General features: G+C 42.1%; 1 long non-coding RNA gene across 1 annotated transcript in view; it reads left to right on the plus strand.

Annotated features, from left to right (window-relative positions):
* LOC122540487 (uncharacterized) overlaps window positions 1–26,663 on the plus strand; it is a 127,130-nt gene that overhangs the window by 42,042 nt on the left and 58,425 nt on the right. Inside the window, exon 2 of the long non-coding RNA XR_006309321.2 lies at window positions 15,186–15,274. This is a non-coding gene — a long non-coding RNA (uncharacterized LOC122540487). The remainder of the gene's footprint in view (window positions 1–15,185; window positions 15,275–26,663) is intronic.

Here is a 26,663-nt window from a genome sequence, read left to right on the forward strand (position 1 = left end):
GCTCATCAACTTTTCCCAAGGCTCTTCTGTTCGTTCTAGAAATAGACTTCCCAAAATGTTCGTTCTAGAAATAGACTTCCCAAAATGCATCACCTCACATTTTCCCGAATTGAACTCCATCTGCCACTTCTCTACCCAGCTCTCCAGACAGCCCCTATGCTTTCTGCTACTCCACCAATCTTTGTGTCATCTGCAAAATTGCTGATCATACCAACAGTGCCCTCTTCCAGATCATTTATGTATATCACAAACAACAGTGGCCCTCGCACTGATCCCTGTGGAACACCACTGGTCACCTTTCTCCATTTCGAGAAACTCCCTTTAACTACTAGTCTCTGCCTCCTGTTGTTCAATTAGTTCTTTATCCACCTAGCCAGAACACCCTGCGCACCATACGACTTCACTTTCTCCATTAGTTTACCATGGGGAACCTGATCAAACGCCTTACTGAAGTCCATGTGTATGACATCTGCAGCCCTTCTTCATCTATCAACTTGGTCACTTCTTCAAAGAACTCTATTAAGTTGGTAAGGCACGATCTCTCCAGCATAAAATCATGTTGCCTATCACAGATAAGCCCATTCTTTTCCAAATATAAATAGATTTTATCTCTCAGTATCTTCTCCAACAACTTCCCCACCACTGACGTCAGGGTCAGTGGTCTGTAGTTACCCAGAATATCCCTACTACCCTTCGTGTACAGGGGGACAACATGAGCAACCCTCCAGTACCTCACCTGTATTTAAGGATGCCACAAAGATATCTGTCAGGGTCCCAGCTATTTCCTCTCTCGCCTCCCTCAGCAACTTGGGATAGATCACATCCGGTCCTGGGGATTTGTCCACCTTAATAACCTCTCACCTACCCAACACATCTTCCCTACTTATGTCAATGTGATCCAGAGTAATCAAACTTCTATCTCTAATCTCAACATTCATCATCTCCCTCTCCTCAGTGAACACTGATGCAAAGTAATCATTCAGAACCTCACCCATTCTCTCAGGTTCAACACACAGCCTTCCTTCCTTATCCTTTAGTGGACCAATCCTTTCTCTAGTTACCCGCTTGCGTCTTATATAAGAATAAAATGCTTTGGGATTCTCTTTAATTCTGCTCGCTAAAGCTATTTCATGACCCCTTTTAGCCTGCTGGATTCCTCATTTAAAACTGGTCCTACTCTCCCGATATTCCTCCTAGGCCCGTTCTATTCTTAGCTGCCTGGACCTTATGTACGCTTCTCTTTTCCTCTTGGTTAATTGTACGATTTTCCCTGTCATCTGCGGTTCATGGATCTTGCCTTTCCTCAGCTTTGCTTTCAATGGGACATGTCTATCCTACACCATCTTTGAAAGTCTCCCACATATCAAATGTGGACTTCCCTTCAAAAGCTGTGTCCAATCCACATTTCCCAGTTCCTGCCTAATTTTGATATAATTGGACTTGGGCCAGTTTAGTACTCTTCCCTCAGGACCACTCTCATCTTTGTCTACGAGTATTCTAAAACTTACAGAATTGTGGTTACTGTTCCCAAAGAAATCACCACCACAACTTCTACCACCTCCCCGGCTCACTCCCCGACACCAGGTCCAATTTGGCCCCTTCCCTCGTCGATCTGTTGACATACTGCTCTAGAAAACTCTCCTGGACGTTTCTTACAAATTCTGTCCCATCCAGACCTCTGACACTAGTGTATTCCAGTCAATTTTAGGAAAATTAAAATCTCCCATCACCAACACCCTGTTGCCTCTACATCTTTCTATAATCTGTTTACCTATTTGTTGTTCTACCTCACGCTCACGCTTGAGAGGCCTGTAATACAGTCCCAACAATGTATCTGTACTCTCCTTATTTCTCAGCTCCACCCATAATACCTCACTACTCAAGCCAACCAGAGATTCTATGATGATTGTATGATGAAGCCAATGAAAGCTAAGAAGGAGTTTAACCCTGTGACCTCACAACAGACACAAAATTGACCAGTACAAAAATGTTACAATCTGGAGAGTTGGAACTCCAAACCGACAGCCCTACTTGGGGAGCCAATGGCTACAGCTTGAGTAGTGCGATCCAAAGAAGGATTCCTCCTGGAGAGGAGGAATGAGTGCCCGATTGGGAGGAAACCATGGGGACACTGCTTGAAGCAAAGAACAGATAACTGGAGCAGGAAAGGTCAACGTGAACACTGTTTTCAGCAAGGAGCCATATTGTAAGTGTCCAATTGGTCGGGCACCACAAGAAGACTGCCCAGAAGAAGGAACCAACCCATCTCCATAACTCTGCTTAGCAAACTGTCTTTGAGCTGCAGAGAGGGGTTTAGTACATTCAGAGGTTAGAATTCCTAACCTGAGCTTCAAATATTCTGAGTCCAACCACATGGCTTTCTGTCTTTAACCTGATATCCCACCTCCACTACTAATCACTCTTCTTGCCTGCCAGGTTTAAGTGCCAGCTTGGGGATAAAAGGGGGACTTTGGGGCTAATAGTTCAGGTAGTTAGTTCGTGGTTTTAAAAGTTTGTATCATTGCCACTCCGAGAATTGGGTAAAGTATTTTTGTTAGCAATAAATAGTTATTCCTATTTTATGTCAAATAAACAGTGTCAGAAAATTGAGGGACAGGTCAATTGGAAGGAGGTAATATAACAAGTTAATAATACATTCATCGCTTGTTACAGATCTATAGTTCTCCACTTTGTATTTGTTTATATGGTTAATTCAGGGTCCATAACACAGAAAAAGTTACAATAAAAATTATTCCTTCTTGTTTGTTTTCCACACATTAACATTTGTGAACTTTTATATTTTTAAGGCTCATATAATGGATTCTTTGTTTTTGTCTATCCAGTAAATTCCTCTATTATTTACACATTCTTTGACTCCTGTCCACAAATATTTGTCACATTATCTTCCTTTCTAATTTACCTTTTCCCTTCACCTTCCATTTTCTCCCCTCATCATTTTTTTATTCACTCATGGGATAGGAGTATCACTGGCTGGCCAGTATTTCTTGCTAATCTCTGCCCTTGAGCTGCCTTCTTAACAGCTGCATTTCATTTGGTTCAGGTAGACCCACAATGTCTTTAGGGAGAGAATGCCAGGATTTTGACCTAGTGACACTGAAGCAATGGCGATGTATTTCCAAGTCAGGATGGTGGGTGGCTTTGAGGGGAACCTGCAGATGGTGATGTTCCCATGCATCTGCTGCCCTCGTGCTTCAAGGGGTGTAGTGTCACAGATTTGGAAGGTACTGTTTTTAGTTTAGAAATCATGGTGAATTGGTGCAGTGCACCTTGCAGATGGTACAAACTGTTTCAACTGAGTGTCCACGGTGGAAGGAGTAGATGTTTGTGATATCATGCCAATCAAGTGAGTTGCTTTGTCCTGGATGGTGTCAAACGTCTTGAAGGTTGTTAGAGCTGCACTGATCTAGGCAAGTGGGGAGTATTCCCTTTTACTCCTGACTTGTGCCTTGTAGATGATAGTGAGGCATTGGGGAGTCAGGAGGTAAGTTACTCGACACAGAATTCCTAGCTTCTGACCTGCTCTTGTCAACACCATACTTATATGGCTAGTCTAATTAAATTTCTGATCAATTGTAACCCCAAAGCTATTGACAGTGAGGGATTCAGTATGATGATAGTGCTATTGAATGTCAAGGGGCAATAGTTAGATTCTTTCTTTTGTAAGGTGGTTATTGCCTGGCATTTGCATGGCATGACTGATACTTGCTATTTCTCAGCTCAAGTCTGATTACTGTCCAGGTCTTGCTGCATTTGGCCATAGACTCACTCAGTATGCATCAGTATCCAAGGAGTCATGAATAGCACTGAGCGTTGTGCAGTCATTGGTGAATACCAGCATTTTTGACCTTATAATGGAGGAAAGGTCATTGATGAAGGAGCTGAAGATGATTGGGGGTAGGACACTATCCTGAGGAACTCCTGCAGAGGTGCCCTGGAGCTGAGATGACTGACCTCCAACAACCACAACCATCTTCCAATGTGCCAGGTATGACACCAACAAGCGAAGAATTTTCCCCTTTATTCCCATTGGCTCCAGTTTTGCTGGGGCTCCGTGATGCCACATTCAGTCGAATACAGCCTTGATGTCAAGGGTTGTCACTCCCCTCCCCTCTGGAATTCAGCTCTTTTGTCCATGTTTGAACCAAGGCTCAATGAGGATAGGAGCTGAGTGGCCCTGGCGGAACCCAAACTGGGCGTCACTGAGCAGGTTATTGCTGAGCAGGTGCTGCTTGATAGCACTGTTGATGACACCTTCCATCACTTCACTGGCTATCAACAGTAGACCGATGGGACAGTAAGGTCTGGGTTGGATTTGTCTTGCTTTTTGTGTACAGGACATAACTGGGCAATTTTCATTGTCGGGCAGATACCAATGTTGTAACCGTGCTGAAACATCTTGGCCAGGGGTATGCCAAGTTCTGGAGCAGTCTTCTCCCCACAGGGATTCCCCTCCTGAACAGTTTTACTCTTCAATGTTATTGCCAGAAGTTTGTCAGGGCCCATAGCCTTTGTAGTATCTAGTGTCTCCAGCTGTTTCTTGATATCAAGTGGAGTGAACTGAATTGGCAGAAGACTGTTATCTCTGATGCTGGGTACTACTGGAGGAGGCTAAGCTGGATCATCCATTTGGCAGTTCTGGCAGAAGATTGCTGTGAATAATTCAGCCTTATCATTTGTATTGATGTGCTGGGATTCCCCCTTCTTTGAGATGAGATATTTGTGCAGCCTCCTCCTCCAGTGTGTTAATTGTTCACCATCATTCAAGTCTGGATGTGGCAGGACTGCAGAACTTAATTCTGATTCATTGGTTGTGGAATCAGTTAGCATTGTCTATTGCTTGCAGCTTATACAGTTGGCAAGTAGTCTTGTTTTTTAGTTCCCAAGTTGCCTGGTTTAGGTAAGCCTTTTTAGGTATGGCTGGTGCTGCTCCTGGCATGCTCCCCTGAACTTTTCAGGAGGTTGAACTCCTGGCTTGATGCTGACAAGCAGAGTTGGGGGATATGCTGGGCCATGAGTTTACAGATTGTTTGAGTCAATGAGTAAATTCATTGGGACTCTAATCAGGTTTATTTGACTTGAAAATGGATTTTGGGGGCTGCTTCACCAAGCTGGAGACTGAAGGAGGTGGCCCTGCGTAGTCAAAATCAGTGCAGGATTCACCCGAGTAAAACTGTTCAGGAGGGGAATCCCTGTGGGGAGAAGACTGCTCCAAAATTTCAGACGGTTTGAAAGAAGAAGGGAATCTACTGCTATTGATGGCCCATAACACCTTGTGGATGCCCGGTCTTGAGCAAGATGTGTTCGAAGTCTATTCCATTTAGCTAAGTGATAGTGCCGCAAAACACTCATCCTTTGCCTTGTATTGATGTCTCTTTGCTTCATGCTCCTGTATTTTCCTCTCTATACAGCCACTGTGTACCTCACCTGCTCCAACCTGTCAGGTTGTCAACGACTGAAACACCTATTTCTATACACTTCCTGCACTGATGGCCCACCTTCCTGTTTTGTAAACTGGAGGTTGAAGCTAATATTTTTGCTTTTTGTTAAAATTGCAATTTCAAACAAGGGGCAGAAAGGGCATTATATCTTCCAATCACTGGCATATCAAAACGTATTAAAAGAATTTTCTTCCGAACATTAAGTATTGCGCAGCTAACACACTGCACTGCTGTGTGATGGGCAAAAATACAAATTTAACAGATTACAGGGTACTCTTGTGCAGGAAGTGACTTTTAGATATTCCACACTTTGTATTTTATTTTTGTGATGAAATGGTTCACTGCGGAGCTTAAACTAATTAAAAAGAAGCATAATATGTGCCTGAAAACACTCAACAAGTAAGATCAGTGCAAAAAGCTTGAACCCTTTTATGTTTTGGCAAACTAGCTTTCCACTTAAAGCAGCTTTGCAAACAGTTTAAATAGGTCACTGTTATTTAGGACTAAAATGTATTAGATTTTATGGAAATGTGAGCTGCTTTTCTCATTGCTACTAAATTATCATCCCGGACTGTGTGGGACTGGAGTTATAATGGTCTCCATTAACAGATGCATCAATCAAGTTGATGGAAATACTAAACATTGGTGACTTTGAGACTTGTGACCTCCAAATAGCAAATAACTGGAACCCTCCTTAATAAACGCACAGATGAAATTTGAAATTGATAATTATCTGAATTGATTCAAGATAATGACTAGAAATTACTGACTTAAAGCAAGTTGTACCCGTAATGATGCTTTTATTTGGTACTTCTTTGTTCAGCTTCTTTTCCAGAAAATCATTGAGTCCATTGAATTACAGAATGTAAATTTACCATCCAGTTTCTTTTGATAAAATCTGTTCAGTAGCTTGCCAGGCACGAACATGCAGCTGGAACATTTGGGTCTTCACAGTGAGAGGTGAAATCAGTGGAACTGAGCCACTCTGATTGGTTTCAACATGCCTGGAAACCAATAGGGCTATCCAATAACTGCAACGAGCATTTATATGCTGAGTTTAAGGAAGAAACATGTCTCGAGCTACTTCACAGGTATACAATCAGATTACAACCAGAAGAAAAGGGCATTGAGATAAAAGAGGAAATATTGAAAGGGGTGGTTCTGGGAGACTAAAAGCGCGTTTAAAGTGTTAGAGTTTAAAGAAAGAGAAAGGCAGGAGGCAGAGAAGAAGCTTCCAGAGCATGACAGATTGGATTACGAGTGGTTTTGAGTTTCAGGTGTGAGAACAGATTTTATTTATGGGTACTAAAGTAGAGATTTAAGGTCTAATTGAGATGTGCCAGATTTTCCATGGACTTAATTCAGTTAAAGATTGGCTAGACACTGGAAGTTAGTTTATCTTGCTTTATTGTGTTCATTGGTACCTTTAGTAGGGATTTGCTTCATAAAAGATTGATGGAGCTAACCAGGAATGTTTCAAAATAAGAAATGGACTTTTGCAATAACATTTCCTTCAGCACTTTATCGCACACATACAATGCACATTTATATTGACTGTAAAACATCTCTCTGCTATATAGTGACAAATTTATAATTATTCCTGGCTCCGGCCTATTAATTTTCATCTCAGTTTATTGTTATGCTCCTTGAATTGCATTTCTCTGAATAATTTGTAATTTTAATGTGATTTTTTTATTCTTACTCAACACTGGGGCAATGATTTTCCTACAGCCGCAATTGAAAATATACCACAGCAAGGTTTCTTTTAATTCTTCAAGAAAAAAGCAAGCGCTGGCATAGTGCTAAAAGAGAACTTCAAAAACAGAAGAAAACTGCATCTTAAACTCTGTGGAGGCTTGTACCAGTGAAAATGCAATTTGCCAAAATGTTAGTGCAGTCGGTGATTCAATCCCAAAAAAAAACAAAAAAAAGTTGTTTGTGAGGAATCAACAGCCATATTTTGCAAAATCTTACAGAAGAAGAAATCAGCTTGAAGTGAAAATATATTCCTGGCAAAGCAAACTGCCAAATTAATCAGCTGGATAGTTCTAGGGTGCGGCAAAGCCAATCTTGATAAACGGCAATGTCAAAAACAGGTCAACTGTGAAACAGAAGTCTTTGGAGCCAGATAAAATGTGTTTGCTAAATAAAAGGGAATGTATGCAGTTAAGCCTAATTTGGTAATAACTTCACTGGGAATTATTTTTTGGCAATATAATTGTCAGGTTGTCAGTATGAAAATGGTGTCTGATTGAAACAACAAAATACTGGCAGCTCCCATTTCCACAGCATCAGACAACTAGAGGTATTTTGTTCACCACAATTTGAATTCCAGCTCAAATTTACCTCAAAGAGCTGGTGAACTTGTACACAAACAATTTAAAAACTTCAAAGTGAATAGTTCAGAATTTCCTTAATTATGCTCCATATGATGCATGGTTGAAGGGGTATTAAGCTTTATCCTTGTGAGAATCTTATGTTGCCTCTTTACAATTGATTTTGGCAACTTCATGTAGGTTACATAGCACATTCTGTAACCTGAAGCCATTTTGGATAAAGCATGGCTAATAGCACTGAAGGAGGTATAATACAGATAATCTAACTGAAGGAGGTATGATACAGATAATCTAACTGAAGGAGGTATAATACAGATAATCTTAATGAACAGTGAAATGGTTTGAAGGACTGAATGGTTTCAAATGTGGAACTCACCCCCCACACCCCCTTCCCCAGCTTTGATTTATGGGAGAACACTGATGCTAATTTAAAAGCTTTTTCTTTGAGGTTATAGCAAATCATGCGGGAAAAGGGAAATCCATCCCATTTTCATATTCCAATCTTAGCAAAGGTTTTCATTGTAGACCACATGGGAGACTGACCTCTGGAAAGGATAAACTACTTGAGGGTAAATATTGGCCCCTGCAGAAGAAGCAATGGGTGATTACACATGCAGCTGGACCCAGCATGAAAGAAGGCAATTAGATGCAATGATTGGAATAGCATTGGGGTCATTGCTGATTAAAATACATATAAATGTCAAGAGTGAATATAGAGAAGATCGTTGCCAAAGCAGGCAGTGGGAACTGATTGCATTAGCACAACAGGAAGCATTTCATAAAACAAACTGCAGAATAATGGAGTTGAGAATGTAAGAGATAATATTGGTGATGTTTCTTCCCTGAACATGAGGACTGCTCAAACAGACAACCCACTGCACCTCTTGATAATCCTATACAATCCATACAACCACAAGGGATGAACTCGGATTTCACCAGTTTCCTCATTTCTCCTCCCCCCACCCTGTCTCAGTCAAATCCATCAAATTCAGCACCGCCTTCCTAACCTGAGATCTTCTTCCCGACCTCTCCCCCCCCACCCCAGTCTGACCTATCACCCTCACCTTGACCTCTTTCCACCTATCACATTTCCGACGCCCCTCTCCCAAGTCCCTCCTCCCTACCTTTTATCTTAGCCTGCTGGACAAACTTTCCCCATTCCTGAAGAAGGGCTTATGCCCGAAACGTCGATTCTCTTGTTCCCTGGATGCTGCCTGACCTGCTGCGCTTTTCCAGCAACACATTTCCAGCTATACAATCCATAGCCTGAAACAGTGCTATAGATATTCAGGAGGTGTAACTCATTTTAAGATCTTTTCTAATTAGTCTGTGCGGAGATGTTATTACATACCTCCTGGCGTAGGTGGTTCTTGAACCTGGACCTACTGGCTAAATAATAGGAACACTGCCATTGCACCAAAAGAGCCCTAAGCCTATTTTAATTTTTTTTCAATGCACCCTCCTCTATTGGCTTCCAAATGGAATACTGTAGCAAATGAAGTGTGATGACACTTCTGAGCAATGAAAGGGGCAGTATGTGTTAAGAGTTTCCTTTTATCAATTATTACAAAGCTGTTTAACAAGCATCAATATAACCCTTAACCCTACAGGTTCGTCACACACAGCTACCCAGCTGTACTGGTGTGTGAACCTTCCAGCCTGATGGGCAATACACAATTGTTTCATGTTGAAATAAAAACCAAAAGAATTGTGGATGCTGGAAATCAGAAACAAAAAACAGAAATTTCTGAAAAGGCTCAGCAGGTCTGGTAGCATCTGTGGAAAGAAATCAGGGTTAATTTTTCGGGTTCAGTGACCTTCCTCGTAGCAGAGAGTTGTGAGAAAGGGTCACTGAACCTGAAAAGTCAACTCTGATCTCTCTACACAGATGTTGCGAGACCTGCTGAGCCTTTCCAGCAATTGCTATTTTTGTTATATCTGCCTTCAAAATATCCTTTATCATTGAGACAAGCAGGACATCTATTGTAATAGCCAGTTGAGTGTACTTCTCACATCAAACATTTTATTGAGCACCCTGGAAAGACTCGACAAAGTTGAACAAACAAGTGGGAGTTTGTTAGCTCCCATTGTTAGAGCAGGAAGACAGCAGGGGAACAGAACGAGCTCACAGACACCTCAACAAGAAAGACAACATGTTTAAATCCTTGAACCTGGAGAGTCATATCTTCTGATGAAGTGGGAATAATCAGCAGTTTACCACACAGACTTGGTTTGAAATTATACCAACAATAATTTATAATAGAGCATACAGTTGGTGATGTGTGTGCAACAAACTTTGACTTTTAGTACCTATTTACACTGTGACCAATGTGTTTGACTGTACACCTGTAGTATCCTCTTGATACATCACTTTAATGTAGGTAAAATGTACCATTCCTGGAGAGGAGTAGATGAGATGAGACCAATCATTTGTTTCCAATTTGTTACCTGATTTCCATTGCAAAGTAACAGTGGGTGTGGTTTAAAACAACCAGTTTTATTCTGTCTCATGACTGCTCCCACTAGAATGGTTAGATTAAACTGAACTGTGCGATTTCAGGGAATATTGCTGAAATCCAACTGCTGCTCCTTAATAACTGCCAAAACATGGAGAAATTCAAAGTTAATGACCTGGTGTGAAACATTTAAAAAAAAATGTAGTTTGGCCAAGCTGCAATGATAACAGCTTTGATCGCAAAAAAATCATATTTAAGACCCAGTCGTAATATAGTTAAAGTAGGTCCAAAGGACAGGATGATAGCCAGGTATAGATAGTTTCCAATCAATTTGTTCAGAGATGTTATCACAAACCTCTGGAGTATGTAAGTCTTGAACCTTGGACACCTGACTCAGAGGCAGGAACACTACCACTCTGCCACAAGAACCATAATGGCCAGCTGCCTACTATTACTTGGGATGTTCAGTATTCTGGAGGACAGTAGGCAACTGATTCTACACCAGCCAATTTGCACACCATTATATAGCTACATTGAACTACTTTTGGTGCAGTGGTAGTGCTCATACCTTTGAGCCAGAGGGCCTAGGTTCAAATCCCACCTGCTCCACTGGTGTGTCTTAGTAGCTTGCTTAACATATCTTGACCAGGTGTGACCTGCAGCTTCCTGGCTCAGAGTTTACCTGCAATATCTTAGGAACAAACAGTAAATTAATGTTTCTAAGCTGTATTAACATTTTGTGATTAGAAAGTTGTAATGTTGTTGTAAAGCAAAGAACAGACTAGTTAGAATCTTACTTGGAGTGCACTAGCTCCACTGTTGTAACTTTGCCAAAAGTGCAACGGAGCAATTTGCCAGCGATTATGATACTTGTTGTAATCTACAATGCTCAATCTTCTAGTTTCTCATTAAATTAAATGGCACTTGTTAATGTATTTTTTAAATTCATTTACAGGGTGAGGGTATCACTGGCTAGGCCAGCATTTATTGTATAACCCTAATTACCCAGAGGGCAGTTAAGAGTAACCCACATTGCTGTGGGTCTGGAGTCATATGTAGGCCAGACCAGGTAAGGGTGGCAGTTTCCTTCCCTAAAGGTTATTAATGAACCAGATGAGTTTTTCCAATAATTGACAATGGATTCATAGTCATCATTAGACTTTTAATTCCAGATTTCTTTTATATTAAGTTCAAATTCTGCCATCTACCATGGTAGATTTCAAACCTGGGTCCCCAGGATATTATCTGGGTCTTTGGCTTAATAACCTAGCAATAATACCATTAGGTTATCACCTCCCCGATTGCATTGGATGTCAAAGCATATGGGAATATAAATGGTGGAATGCGAGTTGGAAGACCATGGTCACTGTTTTTCTTTCTTTTTCTCAATTCAAAATAATAAGACCATAAGACCGTATGACATCAGAGCAGAGATTAAGACCATATGACATAGGAGCAGAAATTAAGATTGAGATACAGAATAATTTTGCATTTTTCTTAAAGACATTCATAAATTTGAGACCTCATTCAGTCCCAGCTCAGCAAGATTCATCCCCATGAAGTTTCTGGTCAGGTGAAGTTACAAAGATGATTTAATTGAGTTTTAGTGTTCTTGAACTCGAAGAGTAACCCTGTATTTTATAAAATGTTTGTACAGCAATTCCTCAAAATTCCAGTTGTGTTCATTATATATATGTCAAAAATATCTTTTGGACATTCCCCTGATTGAACATTCAGCACCATACATGTCAGATACTAGGCATTCCCATGTGAATCAATTTGTAAAATGAAATAATTCACTAAATATAAAATAAGGACTGTATAAATTCAAATTAAATTTTTGCTTTTACCTTTAGGCTGTCCTTTGGTTCAGTGATAACTTGCTTCGATCCCAGTTCAATGGGTTTTGAAATGACTGATGTAATACCTCAGGAAGCCAATCAGGAAGGAACATTGTATATTGTCAAACACCAAAATAGAGCCACAACTTGTGGTGTACATAGGCCAGTCCCAGCCTGGGACAGACCCATCCCAAATCCGCTTTATATTTTTCTCTTTTCTAACACTTCTAGATATTGTTCATATTGGTGTTACCATGGGAACTCAGACTGAATGAGCTCCACAGGAGATTAATTATTCAATCCTCTTGTGCCTTTTGGGGTTATTAGAATCCTCTCCTCAGAATTCAAGGGATCATCCTCACTCCTGTAAGTGTGAGGCTTCCTGTGTCATTTTGCCTATGGCTCCTTCCAGTTGCTTTCCAGGTCTGGTTGAGGGCAGTATAAAAATAGGCAAATGTTTCTTCTGTGAAGGCCATCAAATAATCACTACAGGGGACTCATCCTCAGTGGTGGCCCGGTGGAAGGCTCCACTGGAGGTGGTCGACTTGGTTTCTTTGTTTTTTGCAATCATCCCTCAACCCCCCCATCCCCCCCACCCCACCCCGGGATTGGACAATGTATGATAAAAGTGCCTTTTTTTAAGGATAACTCTCAGGATCCCTGGAGACCTGTCACTGGAGATGCTTACTGGGACTTTATATGTCCCTTGTAATTTTTGAGACCTAGGAATAACCTTAACTCTTGCTCCTTGGGGTCTGAGCCCCTTTTGATGGCCTTCACCTTCTCTTCAATAGGGTATAATCCATCCTTGTCAATTCTGTACCTCAGATACGTTACCTCATTTACCTTATTTTTCTCTTTTTATCCAGATTCCAGCCTCAGAAAGCTCTCCATAAGTTTCTTTGAAATAGCTCCTGAGATCAAAATGTCATCCAGATAGTTTGCCAGTATAGTTAACCTGTGGATGATGTTTTCCATCACCTTTTTAAAGATAGCACAAATCAAAGACACTCCAAAGGGTATTCATACAGTCCTTTCTGAGTATTTGTAGTAACATACTTCCTGGATGACACCTCAAGTTCCAGTTGGAGGTAGGTGTGGTTCATATTCAATTTCAAAAACACGTGACTCCCAGCCAGCTTTGCATGTAACTCTTCCATACGTGGCATTGGGTATCTGTCTAACTGGGAAGTTCTGTTGACTGTCAATTCAGAATCCTAGCTGACAATAGGACCAGGTTGTTGGGTTTCACAACTGGGATTACTGGTCTATTCAGCAAATTGTACTGTGTGTATGATCCCAGTTCCTCTGGATGTTCCAATTCGGTCTCTACTTTGGTGCATCAGGGATTGGCTGTGCCTTGAAGTATTTAGGTCAGGCCTCTGGGTTCACATAGTTCTTGGCTCTGGCACCTTTTATCTTCCCAAGGCTCTCTTGCAACACTTCAGGATACTTCCCAACAGTTTCATATAAATCACAGGTATTAATTTTTAAAGATCTGTGGCCAATCTGAGCGGATTTTCTGCAGTCAGTCCCTTTCCAAACGTTTGGGACCTGACCTTTTTGCCACTGTTAAGGGCAGTTCTACAGTCGGAGCAGTTCAGAGCAAAGAACAGAACAGCACAGGAACAGGCCCTTGGCCCAGCAACACTGCACTGACACAAGATGTCTTTCTAAAACCCTTTCGCCTCTATGCAATCTGTAGTCCCCTATTCCCTGCCTATTCATAAATGATTAGATTAGATTACTTACAGTGTGGAAACAGGCCCTTGAGCCCAACAAGTCCACACCGACCCGCCAAAGCACAACCCACCCAGACCCATTCCCCTACATTTACCCCTTCACCTAACACTACGGGCAATTTACCATGGCCAATTCACCTAATCTGCACATTTTTGGATTGTGGGAGGAAACTGGAGCACCCGGAGGAAACCCACGCAGACACAGGGAGAATGTGCAAACTCCACACAGAGAGTCGCCTGAGGTGGGAATTGAACCCGGGTCTCTGGCTCTATATCTATCAAGATGCCTCTTAAATTTTGTTGTTGTGTCTGCTGTTAACACCTCCTCTGACAGTGCATTCCAGGCACTTACTGCCCTCTTTGTAAAACATTTTCCTCTCCCATCTCCTTTAAACTTACCCACTTTTACCTTAAGCTATATCCCCTTGTAATTGCATTTCTACCGTGGGAAAAAGACTCCTAATATCCATTCCATCCATGCTTCCCGTAATTTTGTAAACCTCTATCAGGTCGTCCCCTCAACCTTCAAAGTTCAGGAGAAAACGAACCAAGTTTGTCCAATCTCTCCTCATAGCTAATACCCTTCAAATCAGGCAATGTCCTGGTAAACCGTTTTTGCCCTCTCCAAAGCCTCCACATCCCCCTGCTAGTGTGGCAATCATAATTGTACACAATGTTCCAATGTGATCTAACTATTGTTGTGTACAACTGCAACACGACATGCCCCAACTGATGAAGGTAAGCATGCCATGTGCCTTGGGAACACCTTATCCACTTGTATTGCCACTTTCAGGGAACTGTGGATCGGTACCCCAACGTCGTTCCATTTGTTGATGATTCAAGCAATTCTGTCATTTAATGTATACTTCCCTCCTGTATTAGACCTTCCAAAGTACATCTCCTCACATTTGTCTGGACTACCATTTCTCCACCCAAGTCTCCAACCTATCTATATCCTGTTGTACCCTCTGGCAATCCTCCTCACGATCCACAGCACCCTCCAATCTTTATGTCATCCACAAACTTACTAATCAGGCCAGCTACATTCTCCATACAAGCAACAGGGGTCCCAGCACTGACCTTCTGCCCGACACCACTATCCTGCTCTGTCTCCATATCATTGCTATCCTTTACCTTCTTCTTAGTTGGCACATGCCATTTCCAACATGAAGCTCTCCCTCAGTACTGCATTGCAGTAACTATTTAGATTGTCTTCAGAGATATTGGAAATTAGTTGAAACAAAAACATTGTGGTACATGAAGTGCCTTTGCAAACCTGTCCAGAAGAATGGTGAGTCAGATATCTCGTGCAGAATCTGCTGTGTGTCACAGCTTTGTTTCTCTCCACCAGGATGGATAAAGCCACTTTTGTTGAAGATACTCTCTCCACACTTTGGGAGCTGAGCACAGAGCTTTCTCTCCTGCAACTTGAGCTGCCTGGTAATCCTCAGTTTGTTCATCCTCTTCCTCACACAATGCGGTCGTAACATTTTACTTCAGAAACCTATCAGTGCTAGCAACGGGGCAGGAGACAAAAAGCAAAATTAAACTAATTAACAGAAAGGTTGATAAGTTCATGGCAGCAGTGAAAAAAATATCCAGCAGCACCCTAACCTGCCAATGGTCAATGCCAGGATCTGGTAGGTCAGAGAGGAGGGTGGAGAGGATAGATGGGAAAGGTGATGGACAGGACAATAGGGCGGTGCCGAGTTTTAGGCTTGGGACTGGGAAAAGGTGGGGGGAGGGGAAATGAGAAAACTGGTGAATCCCATATAGTTGCAGGATCCTAAGGTGGAAGATGAGGCATTCTTCTCCCAGACATTGGGTGGTAAGTGTTTGGCAATGGAGGAGACCCAGGACCTGCATGTCCTTGGTGAAGTGGGAGGAGGAGTTGAAGTGTTCAGCCATAGGGTTGGTTGGTGCAGGTGTCCCAAAGATGTTCTCTGGAATGATTTGCCAGCTGGCATCCTGTCTCCCCAGTGTAGAGGAGTTCACATTGGGTGCAACAGATACAGTAGATGACATTGGTGGAGATATAGGTACATTTCTATCAAGTGTGGAAGTATCCTTTGGGGCCTTGGACAGAGGTGAGGGGGGGAGGTGTGAGTGCAGGTAGTGCAATACCTGCAGTGGCAGGGAAAGGTGCTGGGTGTGGGGTGAAGGCTGGTGGGGGTGCAAGGATCTGATAAGGGAGTCATGGAGGGAATTGTCTCTCTCAAATGCTGATATATACCTGGTGGGGGGGTCAGTTTGTCGGTGGTGGACATGGCCGAGGATGATGAGATGTATATGGAGGTTGGTGGGGTGGAAGGTGAAGACCAGGGGGTTCTGTCCTTGTTGCATTGGGAAGGGTGGGGTTCAAGGACTGTGGCACAGGAAGTGGAGGAGATTGACCACGTGGAAGGGGAAATTGCAGTCTTTGAAGAAAGAGGCCATCTGAGATTTTTCATTAGTCGAATTGGTCATCCTGGGAACAGATGTGGCTCAGGCAGAGGAATTGAGCAAAAGGGATGACGTTTTTACAGGAGGCAGGGTGGGAGGAGGTTTAGTCCATGTAGCTGTGGGAGTCCATGGTTTTGTAGTAAATGTCTGCGGTTAGTCTGTCGACGGAGATGGCGAGGTCCAGGAAGGGGAGGGAAGTGTCCAATATGGTCCAGGTGAATTTGAGGCTGGGGTGAAACGTGCTAGTGAAGTTGATAAACTGTTCAATCTCTTCATGGGAGCATGAGGTGGCACCAATACAGTCACTGATGTAGCGGAGGAAAAGGTGGTGTGTGGTGCCGATGTAACTACAGAAGATGGACTGTTTCATGTAGCAGACAAAGAGGCAAGCATATGCCCATGGCTACCCCTTTGGTTTGGAGGAAGTGGGAGGATTGGAAGGAGAAGCTGTTCAGGGTAAGGCCCAGTTCAGCAAGGCAGATGAGGGTGTTAGTGGAAGGGTACTGGTTGGGACAGCATGAGGGGAAGCCTTTGTCATGGTGGATGGATGTGTAGAGGTACTGGATGTCATGGTGAAGATAAGGTGTAGGGAGCCGAAGAAACGAAAGTCTTGGAGGAGGGGAAGGGCACGGGTGGTATCTCGAACATAGGTAGGGAGTTCCTGGACCAAGGAGAACAGGACGGTGTCAAGGTATGCAGAGATGAGTTCAGTGGGACAGGAGCAGGCTGAGACAATGGTTCGATCGGGGAAGTAAGGTTTGTAGATCTTCGGTAGGAGGTAGAATCGGGCGGTGTGGGGTTCACGGACAATGAGGTTGGAGGCTGTGGTTGGGAGAGCCCCAGAGGTGATGGGATTGTGTATGGTCTGGGAGATGATAGTTTGGTGATGGGAGGTTAGGTCGTGGTTGAGGGGGCAGTAGGAGGAGGTGTCTGCGAGTTGGCGCCTAGCTTCAGCAGTGTCAAGGTCAGTGCGCCAAACTACCACTGCACTCCCCTTGTTGCAGATTTGATGGTGATGTTGGGGTTGGAGCAGAGGGAGTGGAGGGCTGCACGATGCGCGGGTGAGAGTTTGGAGTGGATGAGGGGGTGGACAGCTTGAGGCAGTCTATTTCACAGCGGCAGTTTGAAATGAAGAGATCGAGGGAAAGTAACAGACCATCAAGATGGATGGGCTGTGTTGGAGGTGAAAGAAGGGGTCCTCGGTGGGTGGGCAGGAGTCTTGATTGAAAAGAGTAAGCCGGAGGTGGACACAAAGGAAGAAATGTTCAACATCACAATGCGTGTCAAACTCATTAATCCAAGAGCATCGAGGGACTGAGTGTTCATCCTCAGTGAGGGGGAGGCTTGGGGGAGTAGTAAAAACATGGAAGGGCTGGAAGCTAGGACCTGGATGGAGCTGGAGCTGGGGGTAGGGGCGGAGATGCCACTGGAGTGGGCATGGTTATGGGGTTGAGAATGATATCACCAACAGAAATCACGCCCAAAACGTCGACTCTCCTGCTCCTCGGATGCTGCCTGACCGGCTGTGCTTTTCCAGCACCACACTCTCGACTCTGATCTCCAGCATCTGCAGTCCTCACTTTCTCCAGAAATGAGCTTTAATCAAATTGGGATCAAAGTGTGGCTGAAATAACTCCACAGAGGCCAGTATCCCATCACTAAGTCCCCCTGTATTTACATGTGAAGTGTCCTTGACACTGATCCAGCTCTCTCAGAGCCAGCACCCAGAGTCAACAGAACTCCCGGCATTCCTGTTTATATTTTTAAGATTTTGTTTTATTAAACAGTAGATGTTACAAGCAAACAATTAACATTAACAGCCGTAAACAGAGAAACAGCAATTTACCAGGGAGAGGAGCAGCAAAGACAGACCCCAAACCCCACTGTTCAACCAGTTTTCAGGGAAATGATGACAAACCTCAAATCCCACTTTCAGTTCCCACAAAAGTAACAGTAACAAATACATACAAGACAGTCCAGTTAGATAAGAAACAGTGCATAGAATACAGACCACCTCCCCCCAGCAACCGAGCAAGCCTCCCATCCCTCCCACCTTCCAGCCACTTTAAGGCAGCCCACCCCTCCATCCCTTCCAGCTCTCAGTCCACCCCATGCACCTTACAGCTCTCGGTCCGTCCTGACACACCATCTGGCTCCCTGATTTTACTAGATTAACAGCCCCAATCAGGGAACTCATATTCTATGCGTTTCACCTCATTACAATCACTACAGTGGCCTTATAATTAGAAGAGATATGTTTTGCAGTTTGGAAAATAACAGGCGCTTTTAAAATCTCAGGAATTCAGTCCTCAGTGACTTAAGCAAATTAATTTAGCAATTAGACAAGGTGTATAATATTTTAATGCTTTATTAAATTGTTCAACTCTGGTTTCTGGTAAACAGCTGCAATCCCCAGATCATGAATTCCAGGAAACACAGACTGTGATTGAATCAGGCTTGACAACAAACGTGTCATCTGTTCTGAAACGTGTTTGATTCTCTTATTCCAGGATTACATTCAATTAAAATAAAACAGTGTGGCAGCTGTTTAGGTTTCTTTGTTCTCCTGTGTGCTTATACTCCTATGTCTTAGAAAAAGAAATTTCTTGTTGAAATATGTAAAAATCAATAATGAAACAGAAAATGCTGGGTTTATTGAACGAGTCAGAATCTATCGTGTAGAAGTTTAGAGGCTAGATTGTTTAATTTACGTTGATTTTCCCTCCATCTAAAACTTCCCATTTCTCAGGTCTTTGAGTCAATGCAGAACCTATAGTTAGATGTTCATTCTCATACCTAAACCCCAGAGAATGGGGTTGAACTCAGAGCCGACTGACACCTTTCTCTCAGGTGGAAATTAAAAATTCACTGACTGAGACTCGAGACTGACTGGTTCAATTTGGAAACATGTCCAATGTCAGGGCACAATTAATACACTCGTAGTGTCCAACCACATTAGGTGTTAGTAAGAAGGAATCTACTATCTGGCTCGGACCAATGTTTTTGTATTTGGGGTTTGAGCGCATTAAACCTGATTAATTGCACTCTGGGATGATGTCCCAGGAATCTGGGCAGGCAAGAGGAGGAGCTAATAGGCCCTGAGTCTCGTGCTTCTCTGAACAGTCTGTGTAGTAAGAGTGGTGCTGGAAAAGCACAGCAGGTCAGGCAGCGTCCAAGAAGCAGGAAAAATCAACGTTTTGTGCAAAAGATGAAGGGCTTTTGCCCGAAACGTCACCTTTTCCTGCCTCTCGGATGCTGCCTGACCTGCTGTGCTTTTCCAGCACCACTCTGATCTTGACGCTGATCTCCAGCATCTGCAGTACCCACTTCTGCTTCATCTGTGTTTGTAATGCCAGAGCAGAAATGATGGAATAAATAGCCTTCTTCAGCACCATAACATTTCTGTGATTCTGCGCAGTGGAGTATAATCATGTAATTTGCAAATAGTTACAAAAATGCAATTAACATCCCATTATTTAGTCAACAAGACTCTTCTAAATAGACAAGAAAAATGCTATTCTCATCCATGGTATACCACTTTAGGGTTGAAGGAAATTTGTTTTCAAAAGTGTATTGCCATTTATTCGGCAGGAGGTCTTGGCTCTGATAAGAAACAGCAATCGTCCAACAATTAGAGAAGAGATCACCTGCACATTCATCTTCAAATCACACACCATCCTGACGTACAGTGTATCACTGTTCCTTCACCATTGCTGGACTCACCTTACTATCAAAGGGATTACCTGGTCTGGGTTTATCTTTGAGATTGTTACAAGCTAGATTTTCATTATTTAATTATGAATAAAATAGATTGCAGGGCAATGAAGTATTTGGTAGGAGAAAATTAGATAGAATTACTTTTCTAGCAAAGGTAATAAACTTATGGGAAACAAAAGTCATCAGGTTGTTTAATTCATTCAATGCACTAACTGACTTGTTGCACTCATAGGAACATGCAGATTAATTAATAACTCACTCTTGGAGATCAAGCACATCAGAACAAGTGCGCAACTCAGCAAATCATTAGGATAATGCTGAATTATTCAGTTTTTCCCATTAACTGTATATGCAGTACCCATAATTCCAATTGTGAAGTGAACACATATGAGTTCTTATCAAGGAATTCCAAATAAAATTTTACAGGTGAAGTTAAGAAGTTCTTTTGGTGTAAGTTACCTGCTGAACTAATATTTTGCCAATGTTGCTTTTAGATAATTTGCTACGGTTAAAGTCTTAAAACTAAAATTTTTTTTGTTTGGTCCTTTCAATCATTTACAAGAATTTTGGGTTTCTTTTTAAAAATTATCACTCTGAATGAAATAATACAAACTAAAATATTAACTCAGGAATACTAGCAAAGCCAAGGTCTGTTGGGAAGGGACAATTGAAAGAAATTAATATTAGCTCTTAAAAAAAATGTGCTGGAGCAATTAATGGGATGGAAAGCTAATGTATCCCCAGAGTCTGATAATCTACATCTCAGGGTCGTACGGGATGGGGCCATGGAAGTAGTGGATGTGTTGGTTGTTACCTTCCAAAATTCTGTAGATTCAGGAACAGTCCTGGTTGATTGAAGGGTGGGAAGTGTAACTCCACTGTTTAAAAAAAGGACAGAGAGAGAAGATTGGGTATTAAAGACTGGTCAGCCTAACATCATTGGTCAGTAAAATATCAGAGCCTATTATAAGGGATGTGATGCAGGATACCTTGAAAATACCAAGGCGATTACACAGATTCAGTGTGGATTTATGAAGGGGAAATCATGTGTAACAGATTCACTGGATTTCTTTTTGCATGACTATGTGAATACAGAAATGAGGAAGTGTTACTGCAGCTGTACAGGACCTTAGTGTGACCACAGCTGGAGGTTTCACCTTACCTAAGATGGGTTAAACATTTCATAGAGGGAATGCAGCAACTATTTCTGGAGTGGCAGGTTGGTTGAGGAGAGTTTGGGTGAACTGAGCCTGGACTGACTGGAGTTCAGATGAATAAGAGGGCATCTCATTGATGTAGAGATGATGTTTTACTTGATTGGCGCAGTCTCTGGATACACAGTAGATCATTTTGGATGGAGATGAGGTAAGAGACAAAATGGCCAAATGGAAGTCCTCTCTAGATTGGGGAAACAAATCTCAGACTTGGTAACTGCTTTGCAGAACACCTATGTTCTGTCCACAAAAAAGACTCTGAGCTTTCAGTCATCTGACACTTGAACACACCACTGTAAACCCTGGCCAACATCTCTGTCTCAGGTTTGTTGCAGTGCTCCAGTGAAGCTCAGCAAATCTGGAAGAATGGCACCTCATGTTCTGCTTGGGGACCTTGCACCCTTCTGAATGCAATATCAAGTCCAATAACCTGAGCACCTTCTCCCATGTCCTTACTCCAATCCCCAAACACAAGGCTTCTCATCAAGTGGATTGCTACCACATGCAGACCATTGTCAGTCACTAATAGCCCCCATTAGCAGCTAATTGTTCTCCTACGCTGACCTTTATCCACTCCTTTGCCTGTTCAACTGGTTTTAGAACATAGAACATAGAACATAGAAGAATACAGCGCAGTACAGGCCCTTGGGCCCTCGATGTTGCGCCGATCCAAGCCCACCTAAACTACACTAACCCACTATCCTCCATATACCTATCCAATGCCCTCTTAAATGCCCATAAAGAGGGAGAGTCCACCACTGTTACTGGCAGGGCATTCCATGAACTAACGACTCGCTGAGTGAAGAACCTACCCCTAACATCAGTCCTATATCTACCCCCCCTTAATTTAAAGCTATGCCCCCTTGTAATACCCGACTCCATACGCGGGAAAAGGTTCATACTGTCGACCCTATCTAACCCCCTAATCATCTTGTACACCTCAATCAAGTCACCCCTAAACCTTCTTTTCTCTAGTGAAAACAGACCCAAGTGCCTCAGTCTTTCCTCATACGATTTTCCTTCCATACCAGGCAACATCCTGGTAAACCTCCTCTGCACCCGTTCCAATGCCTCCACATCCTTCCTATAGTATGGCGACCAAAACTGCACACAATATTCCAGATGCGGCCGTACCAGAGTCTTATACAACTGCATCATGACCTCAGGACTCCGGAACTCAATTCCTCTACCAATAAAAGCCAGTACGCCATATGCCTTCCTCACCGCACTATTTACCTGGGTGGCAACTTTCAGAGATCTGTGTACATGGACACCAAGATCCCTCTGCTCATCCACACTACCAAGTATCCGACCATTAGCCCAGTACCCCACTGTGATTTTACCTTTCCCACCTTCTGGCAGTGAAAACACTTTTTCCCAGTGCCCTTCTGAAACCACCAGCACTGTAATTTTCTGTGTTCCACTCCATTACAATGGAAACAACTGAGGCCTTTCACCTTCTTTTCACCCTCTTGAGCTTCTTTTTTAACCCGTGGTAAACAATAGCCAGTGTTCTCTTCTCTTTGTTTTGTACCGTAGGATCTCCCCTTCTCCATTTCTATCCCTCACAGGATAAAATGTTTGCTGGAGGCTAAACTTTGCCTTACGCACCAATGTATTCATCTGCCATCTCTGCTGCTCTTCTCACTTCTTGAACTTTCTGTTCATCCACAAGAACTCTTATCATCTCTGCAAGTGAGTTTTTTAAAACTCCTCCAGCAGATTAGTCTCTCTTAGGTCTTATCTATTTTTAAGGCCCACACCCACCAATCAAAGTGACTATGTTTAATTCTTTCAAACTCAACATAAGTGTGACCTGATTCCTTTTTTATGTTTCTGAAGCGTTATCTATATGCTTCTGGTACCAATTCATAAGCACTTAAAATAGCCTGTTTGACATCTTCATAATCTCTTGACCCTGCATCTGACCATGCGCTAAATACCTCACAAGCTCTGCCTGCCTGTTTAGTCTGAACGAGCATTACCCACAAGTCCTCTGATCACTCTATCTGCCTAACCAATTTTTCAAATGAAATAAATAAGTCTTCGACATCTTTCTCATCAAAATGTGGCAGAGTTTTAGCATATTTGTATATAACTAGCTTCTCTCTTCATCTCCATCCTCTTAACTTGATTTTTCTGACTAAGTTGCAACTTTTGAAGTTCAAATTTTCTCTCTTTTTCTCTTTCTTTTCTCTGTTTTTCTCTCTCCCTTTCTTCTCTGTCTCTCTTTGCTCAGCTAAGAGCCTTCTCTCCCTTTCTTCTTCGTCTCTCGCGCTTTCTTTTTCCTCTCTCTCTTTCTTTCTCCTCTCTCTCTTTCTTTTCTCTCTCTTTCTCTCTCCTTTGGTTTATCTCCTAACTCCACTTTTCTCAATTGTAATTTAAGTTTCTCTAACTCTACTGCGTTTATCTCTTTCTCTGACACACCTAAGTGCTTTACTAAATCCCTTACAATTTCTGCTTTCCTTTTGTCTCTGGTTAGACCCAATTCTAACCTAATTGCTAATTCGAAAAGTATATCCTTCTTCTGTCTTTATAAACTTTCTTGGTAAATTTGGGCATCATTTTCAAACCCCAGCACCTCTTTAGCAATTTTAAGAGCCATTTCTCTCACTTTTAATTTAACCAACCACAAGTCATCGAAATTAAACAAATTGCCTCACCTACATTTTATTTAAAGACGTAGAACACTAATCGGCAAATGTTTAAATCTGCTGGGATCTTTTGCACCCCAAATTTGTTCAAATATGTCCAAATCTCAGACTGGATCTGTCCAAATCATGGAACTGAGCCCCCTATTATGATATGACAATGATCTTCTCCACTAATTAAACCAAACACCCAGAAAACCTCATCTTGCCTCATGATTATTAAAGTATGAGTGACAGAGAACTCCAAATTCTACTGTGTAAAGACAAAACATCAATTTATTCTTTGACTCTAAAAGTGAACATTAAACAACACCTATTTACAACTCTAAGCCTCCTTTCTCTCAAATGTTGTTATCTACCTCCAACTCTATAACAATATACTAATCCAATAGCCATCCATATTAAAATCACATCAACTTAATTTCAAATGAGGCAGCTGCTGTTGTCTCTGGTGTCGTCCTTCCTCTGGCTGTAGTTCTCCCTGGGTCATCTTCGGTCATTTGCTGCAGAGATGCTTCATATGAAAAGGTACCTTTGATAGAGAGTGTTTTGCTGGCAGTTACTCTGATAATGGCAGTTGGTCTCTGTCTGGCTAACTCTCAAAATGCCTGCTTCTTTATACCCCAAACATCGGATCATCTCATTGGTTCAATGTTGTCAAAAAACAATAAATTCAAATTTGATTGGGTTTTATTATCTTGGGATATAATTTAAACTGATTGGTTAAATTCAAACTGTTGTGCAAACATAGCAACCAAAAGTCAGGTATTTGTTTCACAGCTAAATGTCACATATTTTCAAATTTCCAGCACACTCTGAGACTGCTAGTCAGTCATATGACAGATGCCTGCAAGCTCTCAGTACAAAACAGCTTTCACACTCTCTTAAAGGTAGAGAGTGTGCCTTCAACTTCATAACAACAGCCAAAACATGACCTCCCAACTTCTGTACTCAATGCACTGACCAATAAAGGCAAGCATACCAAAAGCCTTCTTCATTATCCTGTCTACCTGAGATTCCACTTTCAAGGAACTATGACCCTGCACTCCAAGGTCTCTATGTTCAGCAACATTCCCCAGGACCTTTCTAAGACATGAACCAGCTTGTTCTAGATCTCCATCATCCACCTACCCAATCATATTTCAATGTAAACATCGCATTCAGCACAACCACTAATCTACCAAGTGCATTCCAAAGTCTTACAACTCAATTTCTTTTGTTCACATTTTAATTTTTACACATTTTATTTTCTATTGATAGCTGCACCCACACTCAATAGTGATTCTCCATATTATCAGGAATGAAGTTCAGTGGCTCAGTGTCAAGTAACGTGGACCTGAAATACAACCAGCAATAAAAACTCTGTAAGAGAATCCTCCAAGGTTCATTAAAGCTGAAATTATTAATTAAGGTTCAGGTTTGTACTGCAGGCCAAGTTCCCAACTTGTATGTCTTTCACTGCAAATCAGACCTAAGAGAAATATAATATTCTTAGTTTAAATAATCCCATTCTTCTGCTGAGAACTTGAGCTCCTTCTTGGCCTCCAAAAGTCCATTATTAAATTGTGTGAAATGTTCCAAATATTTTGATCCAGGTGAGAAATTTTAGAATGGAAAACAGGATCTTCCATTGGTTGCTGGGCCCTGTGATAGCGGCAGGATTAGGTACAAACATTTTGAACCTCTCCCATCCTGAAGCTCCCAGCCTTAATGGTGTTCTCAAATATTTAAAGGTCCAAATCTTTTTATCAGAATTGGAAGACTTTTACAAGAGGACTTCAATAGACTTACACATATATGATTTTTGAACAATTTTTGTTGTTGCTACGTTACAGAGTGGGAATGCACGGTTCAAACTCCCATTGCTTGTTTAACCACCTACGTTTTGTTTAACATATGGGAAGTCATTTCCCTCACTCTTGAACTCATCAGTGTTTTTCATTAGACCATTAAGTAGAGGAAACATAACCTGATGAGACATCTCTATTTTATATCCCACTTGGCAATGTCTAATGCTGAAACTCAGGTCCAAAACATTGACATACTCCATTTCTAACACCTTCACTCCCTTGGAAGGACCAAAAATGCTCACCAACTGTTAAAGGTTCATGTGGATCACTGACTGCGCAATTTATATTCAGGTGCTGCTGCATCGTGCACTGTATGAGATCTAAAGTGACACTTCAAAGCAGTATTCAGGGAAAGCCACATTGCCATTGGTCTTTTGAAAATAATGTTGAACAAGATCCCAGGACAGTATTTCAAAGAGGGACCAGTGAGTAATGCCTCATGTTCTGGACAATACTTATTCCTGAACCAGCATCACTAAAAACAGATTGTCCGGTTATTATCACATTGCTGCAGGCAACATAAACACTGAATGTAAAAGTGAGCCACCAAAGTGGATGTGGGTCACCTCTATTTAAAAATGTCATCAACATTGAACATAAACAGTGTGTGCACCTTAAACAACCTGCTCACCTCCACGTGGCAATTCATATCACCACCATGATCCCCTGCCAACGTGAGTACAGCATGCCATGGCCTGAAGGAGGAGGGTGGGGTTACTTTCGTACCAATTATATAAAAACACATGATTTAGGGGCTGGAAAATGGGATCGCCTTATATATCTGGTTGACTTACACACCACAATTTACAGTAAATGCAATCTTTCCTTCATTAAAAGCTTTCCTTGTATAAGTGTGAAATATATGGTTCAGAAGAAGATTACAGATACACCATATTTTATCTTATATACCTCACTGATACACTTCAGTTCATGAAGCCTTTCTCCATTCACTTGT

Source organism: Chiloscyllium plagiosum, unplaced genomic scaffold, assembly GCF_037043375.1.
Source record: "Chiloscyllium plagiosum isolate Xiang-an unplaced genomic scaffold, Cpla_swu_hap1 HiC_scaffold_37, whole genome shotgun sequence".
Taxonomy (NCBI): domain Eukaryota; kingdom Metazoa; phylum Chordata; class Chondrichthyes; order Orectolobiformes; family Hemiscylliidae; genus Chiloscyllium; species Chiloscyllium plagiosum.